The sequence below is a fragment of the Muntiacus reevesi genome, chromosome 2 (assembly GCF_963930625.1).
Source record: "Muntiacus reevesi chromosome 2, mMunRee1.1, whole genome shotgun sequence".
NCBI lineage: Eukaryota > Metazoa > Chordata > Mammalia > Artiodactyla > Cervidae > Muntiacus > Muntiacus reevesi.
Window position 1 is genome coordinate 44,594,403 of NC_089250.1, and position 23,645 is coordinate 44,618,047.

The window sequence follows — 23,645 nt, forward strand, 5'->3', positions numbered from 1 at the left end:
GTAGAATCTTACTGTTTCTTAACAAGCATTTCCCTGAAAAACAGTGTATTCCCTCCATCAACAAGAATGACTGCTTCCATGTAACTTACGATTCTCTTGGACTTAATGAGTTTGTATCCCATGTTTTATATTACATGTAAATTGTAACAAGTGAATTAGGAATGCATCTATTGACACTATAAAATACAGTAGAAAAAAAATTGCAAAGTTGTTTTAGAGCATGTTTTAAGTAGCTCCCTCATCAAAGTACCTTGTAAATGTATAAGGAACAGTGGTGCCAGGTGGTGTAGAAAGCTGGTTCCCTGAGAGGTTGGCTGGGCCAAGAGCGTTAGAATTTGCTAGAAATGTGAATCCATGTCTCTGCTCAGTCTGCAGAATTAGAAATCCTGGAGGTGAGACCCAGCGCTCTATGTTACATCTTCCAGATGATTCTAAAGTGCACAAACCTGGGAGCTTTAAAGAGGAAAATACCACAGTTCCAACTGGCTGCTCTTTTGAAACGAACTCCAGCTATAACCGAAAGGGGGAAATACAGCAAATATATGAGAACTGGATGCAAAGTGTGAGGCTACGATCTTGCAGGAGGCAGCTGTTCCCAAGCTGGGGAGGCAGGCACGGTCCTTAGCACAGAAGAGCTCTCCCGGGGACTCCACGTTAGGTCTGGATCTGTTTGGGAAAGGGTGTGGGGAACACTGCTCACCCCTGTCCACTCCCTCTGAGATGAAAGAAGAGAAGTGAAGTGAAGTGAAAGTCGCTCAGTCGTGTCTAACTCTGCAACTCCATGGAGTATACAGTCCCTGGAATTCACCAGGCCAGAATGCTGGAGTGGGTAGCCATTCCCTTCTCCAGGGGACCTTCCTGACCCAGGAATCAAACCGGGGTCTACTGCATTATAGGCGGATTCTTTACCAGCTGAGGTACTAGGGAAGCCCTCTGAGATGCAGGAAGACCCAGCAATTCTGGAGCCAGCACTCCAAACAACACGGTCCATGTGGGGCAGGCACAGTTCACTGCGCTGGACACTTCCACTCCCAGGGAAGCATCCCTGTCTGCTGCTGGTGGTTCTGATAGCAGGAGGGCCATTGGGAATTCCTTCCTGCTAACTGTTTTTACAGTTAAAAGCAGTGAGTCCAGGAACAGTAACATGTGTTTACAGCACTTTTGTGAAAGCAATCTACCAGCTTTGTTTACATTCTATATCAGAGGAAACTTAGATTGGAGAATTATAGCAATTTTCCAACATGGAAACTTCCTCATGCTGCTTCCATGCTAATGGAAACAAATACCTAGATGACAGAAATGAAAATGAAGAAAATTAGACAGAGAAATTCACTAGCTTTTTCTAAAAGGGAGTTTTCTTTTATGACACATTAACTTAGAGTGAGAAAAATCAACATGAATTTAAGAAATGGGAACATCAACCCACAGATTTAAGAGCACTGAAAATGGTAGCAGTATGTTATCATATGTAAAACAGAACTGAAAACTCTGGGAAGTATCAAAACAAGATTAATTTGCAACATTTAGAGCTAAGGTTGAAACCACCATGTTGATGTGAAACTTTAAGTGATTTGTTTGTTTTCAACCACAGGCAGTTCTTATTGTAAGTCAGGTTCAGTATTTCTATCCTAAAACTGTTTTAAAAGGACACTCACAGGGTTTTAGGCAAATATACGCCAATCTGTAGGCACTGTAGTTCCTGCCCAGCTACTCATCCTGTGTTGGGAGAAACTGGCTTCCTTGGAGTGTAGACCCAGAGGAACCAACGTTATGGTTGGTTCTCTCTCCCCTTACTGTGGAGAGAGAACTGCCTGGAGCAAGTTCATGGGAACACTCAGTGTAGTTAATTTCAGTTCAGTTCAGTTCAGTTAGGGATTCCCTGGTGGCTCAGGTGGTAAAGAATCTGCCTGCAATCGGAGAGATCTGGGTTCAATCCCTGGGTCAGGAAGATTCCCTGGAGAAGAACATGGCAACCCACTCCTATATTCTTGCCTGGAAAAGTCCATGGACAGAGGAGAATGGTGGGCTATAGTCCATAGGGTTGCAAAGAGTTGGACACGACTTAGCGACCTCACTTTCACTTTAAGTTCAGTTGCTCAGTCCTGTCCAACTCTTTGTGACCCCATGAACTGCAGCACTCCAGGCCTCCCTGTCCTTCACCAACTCTTAAGAGTTTACTCAAACTCTTGTCTACTGAGTTGGTGATGCCATCCAGCCATCTCATCCTCTGTTGTCCCCTTCTCCTCCCACCTTCAATCTTTCCCAATATCCGGGTCTTTTCAAATGAGTCAGTTCTTCACATCAAGGGGCCAAAGTATTGGAGCTCCAGCTTTAGCATCAGTCCTTCCAATCAATATTTAGGACTGATATACTTTAGGATGGACTGGTTGGATCTCCTTGCTATCCAAGCGACTCTCAAGAGTCTTCTCCAACACCACAGTTCAAAAGCATCAATTCTTTGGCGCTCAGCTTTCTTTATAGTTCAACTCTCACATCCATACATGACTACTGGAAAAACCATAGCTTTGACTAGATGGACCTTTGTTGGCAAAGTAATGTCTCTGCTTTTTAATACACTGTCTAGGTTGGTCATAACTTTTCTTCCAATTTACAAGTTTCCAAAAGGTACACTAATTTTTAGTTTCATTATATGATAAAAACTACAGTTTGGGAAAATAAAATGCTTTTCAATAGTCTAAAAGTCTATCTTTTCTAATTAGTTCACCACGCATGTGTGTGTTTTAAATTCTGCTTACCACAGCTTCTTTAGTCTACTTTTGCAAGGCATTTGAATACTTACTCCTCTCATTAAATTAATTATCCATCATGAAGATGTGATTATTTCCAAAATAAAAATTGAGAAGGAATGTTAACATTCAAGTGAAAAGAGACCTGTGACTGTATATTTCTTATTCAAATATTTATTAAGCACTGAAAAAGATGGAACCAGTTATATAAAAGTGTCAATATTAATATAATATGTAAAGTTTCTTTCTTTGAGAATTTAATGTTTGAAGACATAGGTGTTCAATCCAGAATAACATAGATATTAAGTCAAAAGAAAAGGAAATACCATTCTTTTGCCATTTTTGTGGATTTTAAATATTGGGACACAAAATATTAAGAAAATCTCATTTTCTTGAAAACAATTGAAGAATATCTATATGTATTTATTTATTTTCCAAGTAAAAACAGCAAACATTAAATATTATAATTAACTCAAAACATATTTTTGGATAACAAATAAAATAATAATTGCATAAATGATTTGAAAAATTTAAGGAAAATGCACACAAATTTAGGGGTATATTTTTAAGTTAATCTCACTGTCATTGTCACATTTTTAAAACTGTCACACATTTACACCATCCTGTTAATCCTAGCTGAGAAAGATAGGGAGACATCCTAAGGAAAATTTTGGGTTTAATGAAGGCATTAGGAGGTGTCTTAGCTAAACCACACTGAAAGTTTGGATGACCTGAGACAGTAGGGAAAAGCTTATATATAACAACCACTTAGGTGGCTTTAAAATTCTGTTAATACTTCTAAATCTCCAAGCAACATTTATCCACAGTTGTGGTCACTCCTAGCACAATCTCCTGTCTTCACTTTTACATTCACTTAAGGATTTTTAAATAAACTTTTCTATTTTGGAACAATTTCATATTTACAGAATTGTTGTGACTATCCTTCAGAGGGTGCTAAGATGGCTTACACACAGTTTCCTCTATTATTAACGTCTTATACTAACATGATACATTTGTCAAAATTAATGAGCTGAAATCAATACATTTTTAATAAATAAGACCAGTGACTGATTCATATCTCTTCAGTTGATTCTTAATGTCTTCTGTTCCAGGGCCCCACCCAGGATAACTCCTCATGGGTAGGCTAGAACAGTGTGTTTGGGGGAGATGACTATAGGGTGAAAGTGCCAGGGTCATCGTCTTGTGTATTTTCTTTTCCACTTTCAACCATTCCTTCTTGGAGTCCTGGTCGCTTTCCTTGGAGAATGGCATTAGAAACCAAGATCTGGGAGCTAAGTGTGCTTATTGATAATGGGTTTCTGTTTCAAGGCCTTCTCAATGGACACAACAGGGAGACACAGGTGTTATACTACCCCACGTTTATCTGAACATTTTGATATAAGAACACCAGTGTCTGCACTAAGCTGAAGGAGAACTCATGCTGACATTCACCGTCTCCGCCACAACATGGTTTGTTCTGGCCTCTTCCCTACCTCACCTATAACCTCCTCCAGCAACCGGACACCTGCCCCCACTGCCCATTGACCATTAACTTCACTGTTCAGTTCCAATACACACCTGTAGCATTTAAAAATTGTCAGTCCTTATCACTGAGTGAACCCTTAACTTTATCAAATGCAGTACAGTGTTTAAGCATAGTTCTTTTTGCCTTAATTCTTACAAGTGCCGCTCTTTTTCAAATTTACTTGCGTCAGACCCCACTTCATACATCTATAATACGATTAAAGTTACTTGTCACATTCTACATTCAATCCTGGTATCCCCACCTTGTAAATGATTTTAATTTGCATATATTAAGGTTTACTTTTCCTGCCTTAAAGTTCTGTGCATTTTGCTCAATGCTCAACATCTTAAATTCATCATTGGAGCATCTTCAAAACAGTGTCACCATAGAAACCCTTCCTTGTGCTTCTCACCTGGTCATCCCCTCCCCCACATCCTGACACCCAGGCAAACCTTCGTTTTTTCCTGTCACTACAGTTTTACCTTTCAGAATGTCATATAATGAGACACAGTGATATGTGCCTTTTTAAGGACTGGTTTTTTTTCACTTAGACATACACATTTAAGATTCATTACTCTCTTTTCATAACCTTCTAGCTCATTTCCTCTTATTTCTGATAAGAGTCCATTATATAGCTATAAGAGCTTAAAATCAACTCAGGTACTGAATTTTCTTTGCTTCCCATTTGAGGATATTATAAATAAAACTTCAATAAACACCGATGAGCAGGCTTTCGTGTACACATAAGTTTTCACATCACTTGGGCAAATCCCGATGGCCATGAGTAAAAACTCATATACAACTATGTTCTTTCTCTGACACTGATCTACATGTCTAGACTTTCAACATCACCAAGCTGCCTTGATTATGTTAGCTTCACAGCAAACTTCAAAATAGTTTGAGTTCTCCAACTCAGGAGTTCTAGAAATTTGTTCTAATATGTCCACCATAGGTCACAAAACAACAATGCTCTTGAGTTGTCCTCATAATAGTTCATCCCCTGTAAATTTTCTAGGGTTGTAACAGAACAATTGAAATATCAATTAGGCAACAATTTGTTGATACACCTGAATGTCTATCTTGAGATACTGAAGAAACGCAATTTTCTACTTAAAACTAAGCAAATCAGATGTCTTCAGTTTTGCTAAGCAGTAACTAACCTAATTAATCACAAGTTAATTTTATCTTGTGATCAAACTGATAAAAGTCAACATTTGTCAGGGGTGTGTTTATATGCCAATTACAGTAAAATATTACTAGCTCCTAATTAAGTTGTTTGTTTTGAATAAGCTGGGTTTGGTCTCTAGGCTTTCCTCATAAATTATTTACACATTTGAGTTATACAATAATTGTCACTGCAACACTTCAAGAGTTTTACTTTCTCAATACTGTAAATAATGAAATACAGACTCTCTTTTCTTTCCTGTTAAATTAGTACAGTTCCAAGAGTTTTTGTTGTAACATTTATTCAATGGGCTTCTTCTAATGAAAACTTAGACCTTATTAGTTACTTAAATAAAGAAATTTTCAGAAACTTGGATTCAGGATGTTACCATGATATTTTAATTAGTATCTCACTGTTATTATCCTTATCTTGGGAAAACTACATATTCTTTATTTGTATAATAATGAATTATATAGATATCCCAAAATATTGGTATTCTTTGTTATCATTTGTTGGAAATCTTTATCCAAAAAACTGTTCTAATTAGTCATTTGGTACTCCTGATATAAGCTCACCAATTCATCCATGATAGTATGAACTTACTCTGCATTGCACTCCATGTATGTGGAAAGTGCAGTGTATATTAGACACAGTAATTCTGTATGCTGATACATATTCTATTATTCATGTTCCATGAACACACTGAATGTATCCTGATGAAGAGAAGTAATACTTAAGGCGTTTACAGTCCTGTGTGTTTCATTTTGGTTTTGTGACTTGGTGAAACTAAAACTAAGACTTTAGTTTTCTAAACCAGAAAAATAGAAAATGACAATAACACTACCCATGTCATGTTGTTTTAAAACTCAGAGGTCAGTTATATAAAGCACATTGCACAGTGACTAGCTGGAGGAAATACTAAGTATATGTTTGGTAGTCAAATAAAATGCCATTTTTAATACTGAACTTAATACTTTGGAGGGGGAATTAGCAACCCACCACAGTATTCTTGCCTGAGAATTCCATAGACAGAGGAGACTGGCAGGCTACAATCCATGGGGTCACAAAGAGTTGAACATGACTGAGCATCTAAACAAGTCAAATAAAATGTCATTGTTAATACTGAGATTATTACTTTTACCTTTTTAACATTTTTGACAAATCCTTTCCATATCTTTTTACAGTGGAAAATGAAGATTCTGAGAGACAGAAAGCTGACAAATGGTATCCAGTTCCAGGCACACAGAACTGGAAAGATGCGCACTCTGAAACTCCCGAAGGAAAGCACCAAACAATAAGCTAGTAGCTTTTCTGGATCGCATATGAGAGCTGAAGGTGGGAAGCCACCAACTCGCCCAGAATCAGAGATGAGACCGGCTTCTGGAGGGAGCAGTGAGAGGAGGGGAGGCCACTATTCTCTGGACCAGCTGGAACTCACATATGGGAGGGAGGTTGGGGTGGGGGGAAACTCGGGGAGATGGAGTGGCTGTGGTTAGAGAGAGCAGAGTTTTTGGTGCTGCCAACACAGCCTCCATCCTCCAGTTGTCAGATTACACACTTCTCCATCCACAACAAAACCAGGGAATCTCTATCAAAACTGTGACAGAGCTGAGAGGATTCCCTAGGCTACAGACTTAGAGAGGAGAATCACACCCACTACAGGAAGGTCATGAAAACCCAATCTGTGGGCACAATCCTAGAAATCCCCCCAAAATTCTGTAATTTATGGATATAACATTACCTTAGCATACTGATGAAAATCCATTTTGGCTATGAGGGTATAAAAGAAAAAAGTTCCCTCAACCCTAGAAGAAGAGAAAAAATGTATGCTGAGTTCAGACAAAAGCTGGTAGGGGGCAGGAAAGGCCATGGAACCACAGTCCAGGAGTGTGCCGCTGCCTACGCTTGGAATTAAACAGAAATATAGACCCAATAGACATCAGTGGACACAGAGGAAAAAAGGAAAAATCATGCTTAGAGAGTCAACAGTTTAGATGAAACTGACCAACTCCTTGAAAGGCAGAACTACCAAAGCTCCCTCAAGAAGACACAGGTCACCAAGGCAGTCCTGTATCTATTACGGAACTTGAATTTATAGTTAGCAATCTTCCGATGAAGAAAACATCAGGTCAGATGGTGAAGTATAGCAAATACTTAAGAAAGAATTGGTGGAAATTCTACATAATCTCTTTTAAGATACAGAAAAAATAAAAAGTAGAAAACAAGACCAGCATTACCCTAATATGAGAACTAGAAAAGATAATATAAGATACACCAATACTCTCTCTCATGAGTATAAACACAACAATTCCCAACCAAACATTGGCAAATTAAATCCAGCAAAGTATGAAGAGGATGATATAGTAGTAGAAAGTGATATTTATCCTAGAAATTTAAAGCTGATTCAATATCAGGACATCAGTCTAAGCAATTTACCATATTAATAAGATAATTCACAGTAGATTCAGAAAATTGTTGACAAAAAAAAGTAATCTTTATTCATAATACAAATTCTCAGTTAAGCAGTTATAGAGGGAAACTTCCTTAATGTACTAAGTGGCATGCATGAAAAACATGAAACTAGCATTGTTAGTTTATGGTTAAAAACTGAATGGCTGTCCATCAAAGTAAGTACGAGGCAAGGATGACCTCTCTCACCACTACTAACTATCCTACCCTACCTATGTGCTGAACATCTGAAGTCTCTATTTATAGAAGATATGGTTATCTACTGAGAAATTACCAAAGAATATAAAAAATCTACAAAGCAAGGATAAATTTCACAATATTGCAGAATACTGACTCATGCAAAGTCTGTGTAAAAAAATCAATTGTATTTCTCATGCTAGAAATGAATAATCAGTACAGATATCCTATTTACCACAGCACCCAAAAGTCAAATGCTTAGGTGTAAATCTAACAAAATATATGCAGAACGTGTATGCTAAAACCTATAAGATATGGCTAAAAATCAAAACAGGACCCAGTAAATGAAGACACAGGCCATGATCATCACTGGACTGGGAGCCCCCCTGGACCTTCCACAGCCTCTCACCTGGATTCTCCAGAGTTCCTGTCACAGTGGAGACCAAGTGCCGTGTGCTGGGGCCTCGCGGACAGGACACCACTGCTTCCGCTCACCCTTCTGCTCCCGAGACCTTTCAGTGCTGCATGAACCAGGTGGGTGAACTCAAAGAGAAAGACCCTCCTAAGTCACAGGGACTGTGCAGGAGGAACCAATGACACCTGTTGTTACTGAGAGTTTAAAGTGGGCTGCCGTGCCATTTAGATTAGACTAAATGGTTGTTTAGAGGCCAAGTTGTATACTCCTCTTTTGCAACCCCATGGACTGTAGCCCACTAGGCTTCTCCGTCCACAGGATTCTTCTTGCAGAAATGGGTTGCCATTTCCTCCTCCAGGAGATCTTAGTGACCCAGGGATTGAACGTGCGACTCCGGCCTTGGCGGGTGGATTCTTTATCACTTCATCATGTGGGAAGCCAGCAAACCATGGGGTAGTGTCTCCACTACTGTGGCCCACCTCCTCTCAGAAGCTGCCTCCTTGGTTCATGGAGTTTACCAGGACACAGAAGTATAGCTGCTCAGAATTCTGAAATCACTGAAGAATGGAAACTCTAAAGTGTTTACTGAATGAGTCTTTACAGTAAAAATACAGAGTTTAGGTATCTGATCTAAATGTCCAAGTAACATTTACCAGATTCGATGCAAACTTTCAACTTCAACAAATGAAACCTGGACTGCTGAGCAGCTGTGTCATCGTGGCCTGTGGGTGGCTCCCCTATCTCCAGTGGCCAAACACTGGAGACTGTACATCTGGGTCACAACAAGCCTCCACCACTGTCCTTTCAATGCTGTTCAGCATCCCTTCATCAGTTCCCTCATCATATCCTCAGATAGTGAACAGAGATAGGAGGAGCGGCTATGGGGGAGATGAAAGGTGGGAGACCAGCCTCACGGTCTCAGAAGAGAGAGAAAGCGACAAATTATCTGATAACACCAAAGAGCCAGGCGCAGGCAAGGCTGATGTTATCAATAAGGGGGTTTGACAACCATTTTCCTCCTCAAAGGTGTAGGCAGCTACTTTGAAGTCACCTTAACATGGACCTTTCATCTGTGTTTTCACTCACCTCAGCCCAAAATTAAAACCTGTTTTCAAAATCTCAAGGTTCCTTCTGTGAACAGCATGCTTTGGGTTTTTAATTACCTGCCTTTCGGGATTTTATTTTCTTTTGTGTTTTGGATAGTTATCTAGGAATAGACTGATGAAGTTTCTGTCCCTCTGGCAGCCCCAGGTCTGGCTGACACACTGGGAGCTGCCAGCTGACCCCCCAGGCTGACCCCTCCCAGGGTCAGTGGGCCTCTACCCTGAAGATCTTCTCCTGTTGGTTTTCCTCTCTGTGCTTCTCTCTGCTTTAACCACTTGAGGCCCTAAAGGGCTCTGCCATCTGCATACACTGTTTCTAGGATGGCAGTAGGTAAAGACATGCGTGTCTGTCTGTTAGAGTCAGACAGGAAGGACAAAAGTACCATGTCTGTTGCATCTCCCAGGGTGAAATTATTTTGGTAAAATCATTAAATGCTTATATTCTAAATAAACTAATTACTGTCGCAGAACTCAGGGCAGGAGGCATCTGTTAGCCTGATTCAAAATGAAGTGCTCAGTATCATTTAGGGGACATTAAACAAAGAACATTTTCAATAAATATGTTTCTCTTTAAAGAATGGATTAAAATCTTAGGAACAAACGGGTACATATTAATACTTTATGATTCCAACTACAAGACACCCTGAACAAGGCAAAACTGTGGAGACAGTAGAAAGATCAGCAACGGGGAGAGGGAGGAAGGAATGGGAGAGTAGAGGATTATTAGCGCAGCAAAACCACTCTGAACGACACGCTAATGGTGGACCTGTCACACATTTGTCCGAACCCATAGACTTTACAACACCGAGAATGAGCCCTCAGGTCAGCAGTGGACTCTGGGAGATGATGACGTGTCAGTGTAGGTTATCGATTCTAACAAATGTCCCACTGGTAGGGATGTTGATAATGGGGCAGCGGGGGCGCGGGCGTGGGCTGTGCCTGTGGGGGCAGTGGGTATGTGGGAAATCTCTATACCTTCCTCTCGATTTTTCTGTGAACCTAAAACAAGGCTCAGGTTCATGGTCAGGGGTTTTAGTTTTGAGGCCTGACTTTGGCCACAAACTAAATGTATGTATAACTTCCATATAAACTTTCTGTTTAATTAATCTTGATATCCCTTCCATGATCTATAAAACAAGACTTCCATGCAAGTGTCCCTAGAATGAGAGAAGAGGATATTTTGAAAAATTAAAGCATAAAAAACCCTGCTTCATTCTGCCCTAATGGCGTGGTCCCCTCACCTCCTCTGTGCTCCAGTGGGAGGGTTTAGGTGAGACCTCAGCTCAGTGGTGCAGCCTGGAGAAAACCTGAGGCTCAGTCACCACAATGATGCTCTGCATGAAGGAGTGAAAAAGGAGTGGAAAAGGTCTGTTTTGCTTTGGTCTAGAATACAAAACTGACTTGGTTCTTCCTCCAAGTTTATAGGGTGAGGCCGTCTCTACACGCTGCAGGGCAGAAGTTCTCCAATGGTTCGGATGCCTAGAACTGGAACCCAGATCTTGAACGCTAAACAGCACTGTGCCGCTCAGAGATATTTTATCATGTCCTTGCAACCACTGACGCAGGACCAGCATGTCCACCCAGAAGCAGTGAGCCATCAAACCCTGCATGACCAGAGTTTATATGCTTTTAAATCTGCTATTTGCTCCCCAATTTTGTTTTTGGTAAAAGCTCAGTGAAAGAAAGGTGATAGCAGATAACAGAGATTAAAGAAATTCTACAAAAGAACAAATATCAAACGAAGAAAATATCACCCATTAAATTTCTGCAAAATGGAGGGAAAGGCTACTATTATTCAATTTCAGTAGCAGAATGCCCTCAGTCCAGCATTCAGAAGCCCCTGATTCACAGGAACATGATCTGAGAACCACAGCGGGAGAGTGTGTGTCCTCTTCGCTTGAGCCACAGACAAGACACACGAAGGGTTAGAGCGATTTGAGAGGACAGAAGAAAGCTGACAGATGGCCTTCCGCATGCCTTGGGCTGCCAGCAGGCGGCCTCTGTCGCCTTTCCTTTGGTGCCTGTTGGGGAAAGGGGGTCCATATAAGCTGTTTATTATCAAATCACTCTTTATTTTGCTTCTGTTTAAAACTAGACAAAATTTCTCAAGTATAGCATACAGTAAGGGCAACCATCTCAGGGAATTTCTGCTGAAAGGCATGCCTGACGATTGTGATGAAAGCAAAGGAGCCACCAGGACCCCAGTGTCCCCCCGGGTCCCTGCAGTCACAGAACAACCCCCTCCCTCCAGTCACAGAACCACCCCCCACTCCCCTCCAGTCACATACACCCCACTCCTTCCCATCACAGAACACCCCACTCCCCTCCTGTCACAGAACACTCCACTCCCTCCAGTCACAGACACCTTACTCCTCTCCAGTCACATACACCCCACTCCCTCCAGTCACAGAGTACCCCACTCCCCTCCGGTCACATACATCCCACTCTCCTCCAGTCACAGAACACCCCACTCCCCCCCACGCACAGAACACCCCTCTCTCTCCAGTCACAGAACACCCCACACCCTCTTTGCAGAACACCCCACTCCCTCCAGTCACATCCACTCCACTCCCCTCCTGTCACATACACCCCACTCCTTCCCATCACAGAACACCCCACTCCCCTCCACTCACAGAACACCCCACTTCCCTACCGTCACAGAACACCCCACTCCCCTCCTGTCACAGAACACTCCACTCCCTCCAGTCACAGACACCTTACTCCTCTCCAGTCACATACACCCCACTCCCTCCAGTCACATCCACTCCACTCCCCTCCTGTCACATACACCCCACTCCTTCCCATCACAGAACACCCCACTCCCCTCCACTCACAGAACACCCCACTCCCCTACCGTCACAGAACACCCCACTCCCCTCCTGTCACAGAACACTCCACTCCCTCCAGTCACAGACACCTTACTCCTCTCCAGTCACATACACCCCACTCCCTCCAGTCACAGAACACCCCACTCACCTCCAGTCACAGAACACCCCACACCCTCTAGTCACAGAACACCTCACTCCCCTCTAGTCACATACATCCAACTCCTGTCCAGTCACATACACCCCACTCCCTCCCCACTCACAGAACACCCCTCTCTCTCCAGTCACAGAATGCCCAACACCCTCTTCACAGAACACCCCACTCCCTCCAGTCACAGAACACCCCACTCCCCTCCAGTCACAGAACGCCCCACTCCCCTCCAGTCACATACACCCCACTCCCCCCCCACTCACAGAACATCCCACTCCCTCCAGTCACAGAATACCCCACTCCCACCAGTCACCAAACACCCCACTCCCCTCCTGTCACAGAACACCCGCTACTACTGGTGACATTATCCTGGTTTGCATCTCAGCGAATTAGCCTCCTCTGCTTTGAACTTCATCGGAGCAAAATCCTATCTCATGTCCTCTCCATGGCCGGTTCCTCACTCTACATCAAAGTCTCAATGAATAACGATGAGTACAGGAATGAAAATGTCTGGACTTTTCCACGGAGGAGGCTTAATGGTGTCAGGTCCTCCTAGAGAACTAAGAGTCTTGTGAACAGAGGCCAGGATGAAGACAGCAAAAGCCCCCCTGGGAGAACTTACTCTGTGGCCTTCTTCTTGCTCATCCTCTGATGTAGCACACTACATCTCAGCACACTCAGATACACGGAATCCAGTCATCTGACTCGGGCACAACCACTTTCACTGTTGCTGGTGTGACTGTAAATACATCTATTAGTTGTTCTTATTCTTAGACGTGACAGAAGGTTCCCAGTCCTTGGGGGATAACAGAGTCATTTTCCAGGAAATAGACAATGAAAGTTGACTAGGAGCAAACTAATTTGACTTTATTTTAACTTTGGGGAATATAAACAGTGATTTGGAAAAAATAACCCTACAATGAATGACTACCTGTTTCGTGCACACAAGGGCCTGCAGAAATATGCCACAGAGCAATTTCTGGGTCAGAATAAATTAGAGTTTGTAATGCATTTGCCTATATTGAGAAAGCATAAAAAAGAAATGAGGTAATTTTGTCAGGGTTTGATGCCCATTGTTCACTGAAACATAATGCAAGTTATGTCTTTGGCTATAAAATAAAATAATGAAGCGATATATTCCAAGTCTTTCTCATAGATTATAAGCTCAATCTTCCAATTGTGTATATTTAATGACTCCACAGTGCTGATCACTTATTTTCAAATGGTATTTGGAGATAATAAGCTCAAGTCTGCAGTTTGCTGTGGAATTTACTTTTCCAAGAAGAAGGGTGAAAGGAAATCTCCTTATGCTGCCAGATGCGGTGAGTCCCATAACACAGTCATCGTCCCTCCAGACAGCTGGGCAGCTCTCACTCCTAGCCTGCCACACCCTACGGTCTTCAAGACAGCAAGCAGAATTACATAGTGTTTCAATGTGGGATCACCTCTTCATTAAATCCACAAATTGTTATTAATTGTTTAATAACAACTGGCCTCTGACCCTCAAGACAAAAAACCAGACTCAATGATAATGCTCATGATAAAGCAATAATGCTTTTAATGTATGATAATATCATCACATTTAAACACTATTTATCACAAAGGAAGGTCAGAAGGAGATTGCATTTGAAAAGGGCAGAGCAGAGTAAATGATTAGTTTTATAAAACTCTTAGTGTGTGGGATTATTTTTCATATTTACTCATGCTTTCTCTGTAAGTCACTGTTCTGATGCAACTGAATAATGAGAAGGCTTTTAATTCCCAAAGAACATTGAAGGGTGGGAGGACAAAGAAGGGATGAGAAGGTCATCCCAGATGAAAGGGAGGAGCACTTGAAAAAGCACGTGAGTGTACAAGGGGAAAGCCCAGGGCACCTGCCCTTGAGGGCAACTGAGATTAGGTCTCACACCACCTAGTGAGAGGTGCTCAATACATGAGAGCGGGAGCAGAGGTTTAGGGGAAAGAGAAGAGCTTAATTTTGTAAACTTAATTCTGAGGCCATATAAAGCAAGGATGTGAGAGAATGGAACGAGGAGTACTGGGTATAGTATTCTGCCATGGTCAATGTCAAGAAGAAAATGATGGGCAGAAGTGACGGGCAGAAAAATGGGTGATGGCAGGGAGGAGGGACCCATGAAACATGCTAGTGTTCAACCCACTGGGTTCAGCAGCTCTCTGGCCGAGTGGGACTGTGACCTGTGTGTAGGAGCAGGACACAGGGCCAGTGCCTTCTATTGGGAGCAAGCTCATCTCTTGGCGACTCTTGGAGCCACTGGCAGTCAGGTCAACACATAAGGAAGTCTCCATGTATAATTTTTATTTGTGAATCATATCTCAATAAAATGAAAACAAAAACATGAGAGGTTGAGTGATTCTATCCAGCAAGATGAACAGAGCTGATTTACTGTGACTTCCACATCCTCCCCACCACTTGGAAGTTCTATGGTCCAAGTGGAAGAACTGCCCCGTGAGCACCATCTACTCGATCACTGCAAACAGCCCAGTCCCTCCCAGAGGTCAGAGTTTGCTGAGACTGGGAGGAAAGTTTTATTCTATCACTTTCATAGATGTGGACACAAAAGTCTCAGGGAAGATGACTCATTATTTTTCTAAATTTTGTGTTCTTCATGATTTTATCGTGTCTGTGCATGAACCATTTTATCCATTTTCCTGCCTCTCCAAACCCCATGCTATCAATCAGTCATCTATCGAGTCCAGAATGACATTTTCTACTCCAGCTGTTTTCTATCAGTAACTTGTTTATATTAAAATAAATGTTTCCAAAGTATGAATTGCTTTATAGTTCACTTAAGGAATGTGTGTGCTAGGTTTTCATAGCATGCTAATGTAAACTAAATTTTAATATTATTTTTCTGAGCCCTCAAAGCACAAAAAACATACTTTGATGCAGAAAAAGAAAAGAGCATTGGGACCCTTCAGTCAAGGACCATGTTTAACAGATGTCACCACCTTCCTTCTGTGCTGCCTGCAGCAGGCGCTGAACCCAGTGGAGCTTTTGAGTGTCTTGCTTCTATTTTAAAAAGAACTTCCAAGCAACACCGCTTTTCATTAGAACAAGCTTCAGTCTCCCAAACAAGAGTGATTCTGCCTTGGTTACTAATATATCCTTTCAAATTCTTAAGATAGCACTCGCAAGAACCACTGTCCACTAGATCCTCCAGGTCCAAAATTTTTGTGGTGTTATTTTGAACCATCCCACCACTGCAGTTTAAAACCTGTGAGTCGGACACTCGCCCACCTGCCCTGGGGGACCCATCTAGTGCAGGAGGGGGAGGGAGAGTGGATTCCTTCTCAACATGTGACACGTGGTCAGAAGCAAGTTTGGCCCACCAGCGGCTCTCGAAAGATAGACATGGACCCCCAGACCCAGGCTGTTTGAAACGTGGGTACCAGACCATGCCTCAGACCTGCAGTTGTAACAAGCCCCCCACTCCCAGTGACTAAAATGCAAGATGCATGCTTAAGTGTGGGAATCACTGATCTAAATAAACATTCCATTATTCCTACTCAGTCTCCATGTCACAAAGTGGACACATTTAGAGGGAGAATGATACCATTGTTATGACAGCATTCACTGTGAAGAGAATGAAGTTGCTTCACAGAAAACCAAAAAAAGCATAGCAGAACTTTTTTCAAAATCCTCCACTCTATAGCAGAATCTACTTTCTTATAGCCTCTCGACCGATTCTAGTCACCTCAGAAAACTGCAATTTTGGTTTCAGGGTAAACATTATTTTTCCTCCTTTTTGGTTTAGAAAATGGACACTTTTAACGAACAAAAGTAAAGATAATGAGAAATAATTTTATTATTTATTATTGAGAGGATATTGAAAGAGGATAGCTTTTAGAGAGGTTTTAGTTTTCTGATAAAAATAAAGTCTCCATATGGGGCACAGAATGTCTGACAAGAATGAGATGACACAATAATGCTATATTGTTCCACTATTATCCTTATAACATATTCAGTAAACAGACTTGGAATAGAGAGTACATAAATTGTCTTATTTTTTCACGTTTCTATTCTAGACTAATTTCTTACAGGAAAACTTGACTTTAATGTAAAAACATCATAATCACAAACACGCATACCCTTGACAAGGACCATCAATTTTAAATGTAGAACTATACGTACAAATAGGTTCTTCTAAGGCAGATAAGTGGCTTATCACAAGAGAAGAAAGCTTATCATGGGAGAAAAATGTGGCTTCACGATAAAGTCACTGGAATCTGCAATTTGGCATTTGAGCCTCAGACGACACGTGATTGTTAATCACACCTATAAGCTGGGTGCCACATGTGCTCCAGATTTTTAAATCGTGACTGTTACACAATGAAAGGGGAAGTGCAAGGGACACACTTATGGGCTAACCTCTCAAATCACGTTTGAAAGTTTGTCTTAAATGTCTGATTAATCAGGAAATTAGAAGAGTGCCACCGCGACACTGAGCACTTATCATACGGTTTGAATAGTTGGTAAAAAGTGCCTTGTATTTTCTGCAGGTTTTATAAGGGAAACGGGGCCTGGATCCTGAGGCTTTCAGGGAGGAAAATTATTGGTTACACACTTCCTTTCCCAGGATTGGCGTCTCGGAGCCAGACTGGAACCTGGCTCCCTTGGGAACCAGAGTCTTAGTTCCCAGTTACTTCAGTCTCCGAAATAAAGCTATGTCTTCCTGGAGTCTGCCCCAAACTGGCACATTCCCACCAGTGGAGGAGGATTCCTTGCGACTGGGAGGGGGTGGTTGTCATTTTTCCTACAAGAATTCATAGTAAGTAAAGGTCAGTACTATGTCCCAGCCCCAGTAAACGCGAAAGCTGCCTGAGTGAGCACGTGGGACTTTTAAGCACCCTGCATTTCCTGATCTACTGCGATCGTTCCCTTTCCTTAAATGCTCCAAATATACACGCCATCAGTCAAGATTGAGCTCCACCGACTTTGGTTACGTTTTGTTCCTGCATCTACAAATCCCATGGGCACATCTGAACCTTACCCATGTGTGGTTCTCAAGGTTAGCCTGCCATGTGTCACAGGACACCAGGCAGTTCCGGCGTTTCAGTTTTTCGAGGCGGGGGGAAGTGGGGGGACGCTGACATCATTTAGATGTGTTGTGGGGGGAAGCATACAGACTGGGACAGAAATAATTCATTCAGGTTTTCTTAAGAAGAACAGATGATTTCTGGAAAGTCTTCTTTAATTCAATAGGGTTTAAAGGTATCACTTCAGAGTCTGCAAGATGCTCACATCTGGCTGGCAAGTTCGGCTCCTGAGCGCATCCATGCCAGGGAATGAAGGATCTTCAGGGAAAACACGCTGACTGAAGTTCATGAAATGTGCACCAGGAAGGGTGAGTGTCACCATGTGCAAATTATGTCTCACTTACAAAAGCATGTAAGTATGTAAATGTGTCTCTTAGAAAGCAGGTAGTTACTAAAGTGTATCCTTCTCCACATCCCGGTATGTATTGATGCTGTCGGGGAGGGAAAATGTCTCCTCTACTCCCTCAGGTGCAGTAACTAGGTTCTGTAAATTAAGTTGACAAAATACAGTTAACAAACAGGAGGAAAAATATTTGTGTCATATGCATACAGAAACCAACAAAATAAGTAACTGGCTTTCTAAATGGTCAAAGTTAAAAGCTTGTATACCTAACTCATTAGGGGAAAGGAAGGGAGAAGAAATGGTTTCTAGGGAAAAATCAGTCTCTTTACAAAAGATGAGTGGGTTTTAAGACATCCGGGAGACACATGACCATGTTTGTATACCGGCATGGGTACTCTTCACCTTTTTCAGGGCCATCGCATTCCCAGAAACAGGCTAATTCCCCAGAAGTGACTCCTTTTAGTCAAATAAGGGATGCTCCAAGGAGGCTTTTTTCCTGCATATGTTGAATCTCAAATGTTTTCAGCTTAAAGCAGTCTTTCTGCCAGTGCTGGGCTCTGAGTGGGTGTTCATCTTCTTCTACATCTATGTGTTTACTGATGAGAACCTGTAGACTGCCAAGGGGGAGCCTTGGAGCCTCCATGCAGAGAATCACCAGGCTTTTCCAACGTGTCCACTTCCAGCACAATCACTGTGATCATGTGAAGTCCTCAGTGACCCTCAGTTCAGTTCAGTTCAGTCGCTTAGTCATATCCAACTATTTGCGACCCCATGGACTGCAGCACAGCAGGCTTCCCTGTCCAACACCAACTGTCAGAGTTTACTCAAACTCAATTCCATTGAATCAGTGAGGCCATCCAGCAATCTCATCCTTGGTCATTCCCTTCTCCTCCTGCCTTCAATCTTTCCCAGCATCAGGGTCTTTTCAAATGTGTCAGTTCTTCTCATCAGCTGACCAAAATGTTGGAGTTTCAGCTTCAGCATCAGTCCTTCCAGTGAGTATTCAGGACTCTAAATAAATATAATTTATTCGTTTGGGGAGACTTGGTATACCTGAAATGATACACCTTTCTATTCAGGGACAAACTGTTTTTTGTTTGTTTCCATTCATTCTTCCATGTAAAGATTTACCTTTGCATTTATGTGGATACACCACTCTATGAAAACTTTCTGAAAGAATATTAGTGTTCTTAATGCTATTACAAATGGAACTTCTTGGGAGAACAGAGGACCCAGGAAAGATATCTCATACCGACAACACGAAGAAGTAAAACAAGCACTCCTCCATGATGATATGTACAACACTGCTACATCTGAATACAGACCATGGCTGTCTGAGGTTCCGTGGACCATACAGTGTTCAGGGACCCAAGGAAGCTTGATCAAAGTTGCGGTTAGGGACTGTGAAATCTCCTGCAGACCACAGGATGGAGGAGCAGCACTGACAGTGCTTCAGGCCAGGGGAAGTGATGAGGAATTCATCTGTGTTTTATAACAGAACTTAACTCCAACTGGAGGAGAAGGTACACAAGAGAACGGCAGCCAACGGGACCAGACACACCATGTGGCTGTGTTCTGGGGTCCCTGTGAGGAATGTCACCTCACTTAGAAGTTAGCTGGTCGATACTGACTGTTTGACAGTCCAGTCACTTCCCTGCCACACTCATATGTCTAATTCCTTCAATAACACCTGAAGCCCGTTTAGCAGAGAACGCAACCGTCAAGAGATGTCAGAGATCCTGCAGTGTTGCTGGAGCTCTGTGCCTTGTGCATCTAAGGTGGAACATACTTTAGAACGGTGGCAAATACTGGAGCTTTGATCAGTCAAACTGTGGCTTTTAACATCATCCTAAAGTGAAAAAACAGACATTTTTGTGACTCTGTCCAATTCTATCTTTATGTAACTAAACACTGTATTCATTTTATCATTCTGTTGGAACTTCTTAGAGATATTAAATCAAAAGGCTGCCCCAATTTGGCAAGGATTATGAAAAAGCAGCAGCTAAGAAGCAGTAGATGATTGAGCAGCAATAAGGAAGGAGACTGGACTCTCCACTCCCCCCAAAACAGAAGTCCAGGCTGCAAGACCTAGGAGAACAGGAATGAGCCCAAACATCACCCAAAAGGGAGATTTTTTTTTTCTCTCACTCATACAGCTTAATAATAATACATATTAACAAATCTGTGAAAATTAGTCTGAGAGTCAGCAATAAGAATTAACTGTCACAAAGTGATAAGCAATGACACTGATTTTCAAAGACATTCCTATAGGATATTTTGGAAATTTGCATTTTGATTTATAGAACTTCACAGATTTTATCACTACAAAGGGGAAAACCCCGTTGTTGGAAGTACAAGGTAACAATTAACGGGCTATGAGCAGCCTATTCCTGAGGAGAAGGGTATATTTGCAGATTTCATAAAGAGCTACATTTTAGTCTTTGCTTTTTTACTGTATCTTTCTGTTCAGATTTATATTTAAATGTGCCTTAAAATGTCATTACCTGAAAAGGAAATAAATGCTCTGCTTAAGGAATAATGCAGTTTTCTGAAAAAGTAGAAGTAACTGTAAACTTTTCAATTGGACATAAAATTGCTTAAATCTTTAAATGACAACAAAGCTTTACTACTGTCATTGGAAATAGTTAAATATCTAAGTCAGTTGCAATTTCAACAACATTGCAGCATTATAAATTACAAAATTATAAATTCTGTGTATTACATATTTCAGAATTATAAATTTCAACCAAAGTCCAAATAGCGGTCTACTAGGACAAACACTGACTTTCGTGCATCAGTGAGAAATCACTTGAAATCCTTGTGCAGAAGAAGCTGTAGCAGAGAATTAGGATTCACTGGCATTGTGTGTACATTTTTATAACAACGTTCTCCAATCATGATAGTTTAATAAGGTCTTATATTCAGGAGCATCATAATAAGAGTATATATCTGTGTGAGTGCAAGCACACACACACACACACATACATACACCATAGATTTAGCAGAACATTGAGAAGAAATATGATAAAGTGATCATGCTACAGCCTTGCAGGTAATTATACACAAAGATAAATGTTGAAGAACATGGATTTTTCTTATCACATTGGAACCAGCCTTCAGGTTCTTTAATTTCATAAATTGGGAATTGCAGGATTCTCCATGATGAACAATATTTTTAGAGAGATAATAAAAACACTGTGTAATTACATACTGCTTTTAAGCTGAGTGCTTGGCAAACATTGTCCTGAAAGCACACTGCCGGCTGGCCATGCTTTTTGTTTCATCTGGAAATACTCATTTATGTGTGCTGAAAAGAACTACAATTTCTAGAATATATGATGAGGAACATAGGTGAGCAGAGGGAGAATATAAGTCTTGCAGATTATTTTCTAAGAAAAAGCAAATATGCAATTAAGGATTTCTTAACATAAATAGTGGCTCGCTTGCTCTCATGTTCCTTTATTTATAAATGCAGTCAACAAACTTCAATTGAGGGTGCACCTCGCGATAAAGATTTTGTTAGTGTACCTGACAAGCAAAACGAAATGCCAGCAAAGAGACACAGATCTCAGGTTTAACACTGCACAGGTTTTGCTCTGCCCTCTCAGCCCCCAACATGCTTTGTGACAGGTCAGGTCCTGCTGCTATTTGCTGTCCTTCAGGACTCAGGCTCCTTCTGTCCCAGAATCCGATCATCCCCTGGGGTCCTCGGTTCTGTCTTTGCTATAGGAGAAAACAGAAGCCTTTCCCCAACCAGCAGGATCTGCCCCCGGGCCTGTGACCATAGTTAACCTGGGGCAAAGCTGACCTGGAGGGCCTGGGTGGACTCAGAACCAGGCAGGGCACACCTGCAGCCAAGCAGGGTCAGGCAGGGCCAGATTCCCGTGCTGGAGTCCAGGCGCGGTCCCCAGCACCAGGGGAGGGAGCTCCTCGGGGCAAGAGCATCTAACAGGACGGGGCCGAAGAAGCCATCACGCTGTCCACATGGCTCTTCCAGCAGCGGGGCCCATGGCCTACAGAGGAGAAGCAAAAAGCCAGAATGAGATCACAGGGGACCGGCAGGCTGGGAGGCCAGGCTACACCGACAGCATGCTGTGTGCACTTCTGGCGCTGCAGCCCCGGGTTCCCACAAACCCAGGTTCCCACAAACCTGGGGCATGTCTATTACCGCACAGATCAGAGGTCAGAAACCAGAGTTCGGTTTCCCTGGGCTGAAACACTGGATCCGGGTCAGAGCTTCCTCCTGAGGGTCCGGGGGGGCACCTCGTCCACTTCCCAGCCTGCAGGTGGCATCCTGCATCCTCTGCTCCTGGCCCTTTGGGCAACTTCTGAGCCCAGCACCTCCACCTCATCACATGGCCTTCTCCTCTGCCTCTGGCTAGGAGGACCCCGTGTTTACCTGAGGGCCCATCTGGACAAGGCCAGAACATCTCCCACCTCCAGCCCCTGAGCCTGGTCACATCCACCAGGTCCCCGCAGCCCCAGGCACTCTTGGGAACCTCCGTTCAGATCAGCACACTCTATATTCCATCCCAGCAAGGCCCGGGTCCCCTCACTGATAACGTGGAAGGGGAGGAGGCTTATGGGAGTCTCCAGGCCAAGGCTGCCTTATTGGGTGTTATCACAGGGTTAGGGTCAATGACAGCCATGTAATCATCATTTCAGTCCAGTTCAGTTCAGTTGCTCAGTCATGTCCAACTCTTTATGACCCCATGGACTGCAGCACACCAGGCCTCCCTGTCCATCACCATCTCCCAGAGCTTGCTCAAACTCATGTCCATTAAGTCCGTGATGCCATCGAACCATCTCATCCTCTGTCGTCTCCTTCTCCTCCTGCCTTCAATATTTCCCAGCATCAGGGTCTTTTCCAAAGAGTCGGTTCTTCACATCAGGTGACCAAAGTATTGGAGTTTCAGCTTTAGCATCAGTTCTTTCAATAAATATTCAGGACTGATTTCCTTTAGGATGACTGCTTTGATCTCCGTGCAGTCCAAGGGACTCCCAAGAGTCTTCTCCAAAACCACAGTTCAAAAGCATCAGTTCTTTGGCATTCAAAAGCAGTTGGCACAACCCCATGTTAATTTTCCTGTGGAGTAAGCGCTATCATGGGGGGTCAGGCCACAGAGACTCTGAATCTGCCTTCCCATGCCCACTCCCGCCAAGATGGTAAATGAGAAACACTTCAGGAAGCAGCAGGGCAGCAGCGGTTAGCCTCACTCAGCCAAAGAGCCTGAGTCTGTGCTGTCAGTATCTGTCCTCCCCTGCCGCTGCCTGGCCACACCCACATGAAGTTCCCCTCTGGCTTGGCATCAGATCACAGGGGACATTCAGTGGTCATTCTCTTTAACATGTTCTTATCTATCCCTATCAAATACATCTGAAACTTCCATCCAAGACAGGAGGGTTAGAGTGGACCCACACACTGTAACTCCTAGAGTTCCACTTGGGGAATCTCCCAGGCGGCATGGTGTTAAAGAATCTGCCTGCCAATGCAGGAGACGCAGGAGACACAGGTTCCATCCCTGGGTCGGAAAGATCCCCTGGAGAAGGGCATGACAACCCACTCCAATATTCTTGCCTGGAGAATCCCATGGACAGAGGAGCCTGGGGGCTACAGTCTACGGGGTTGCAAACTGTCAGACATGACTGAGTGACTGAGCATGCATG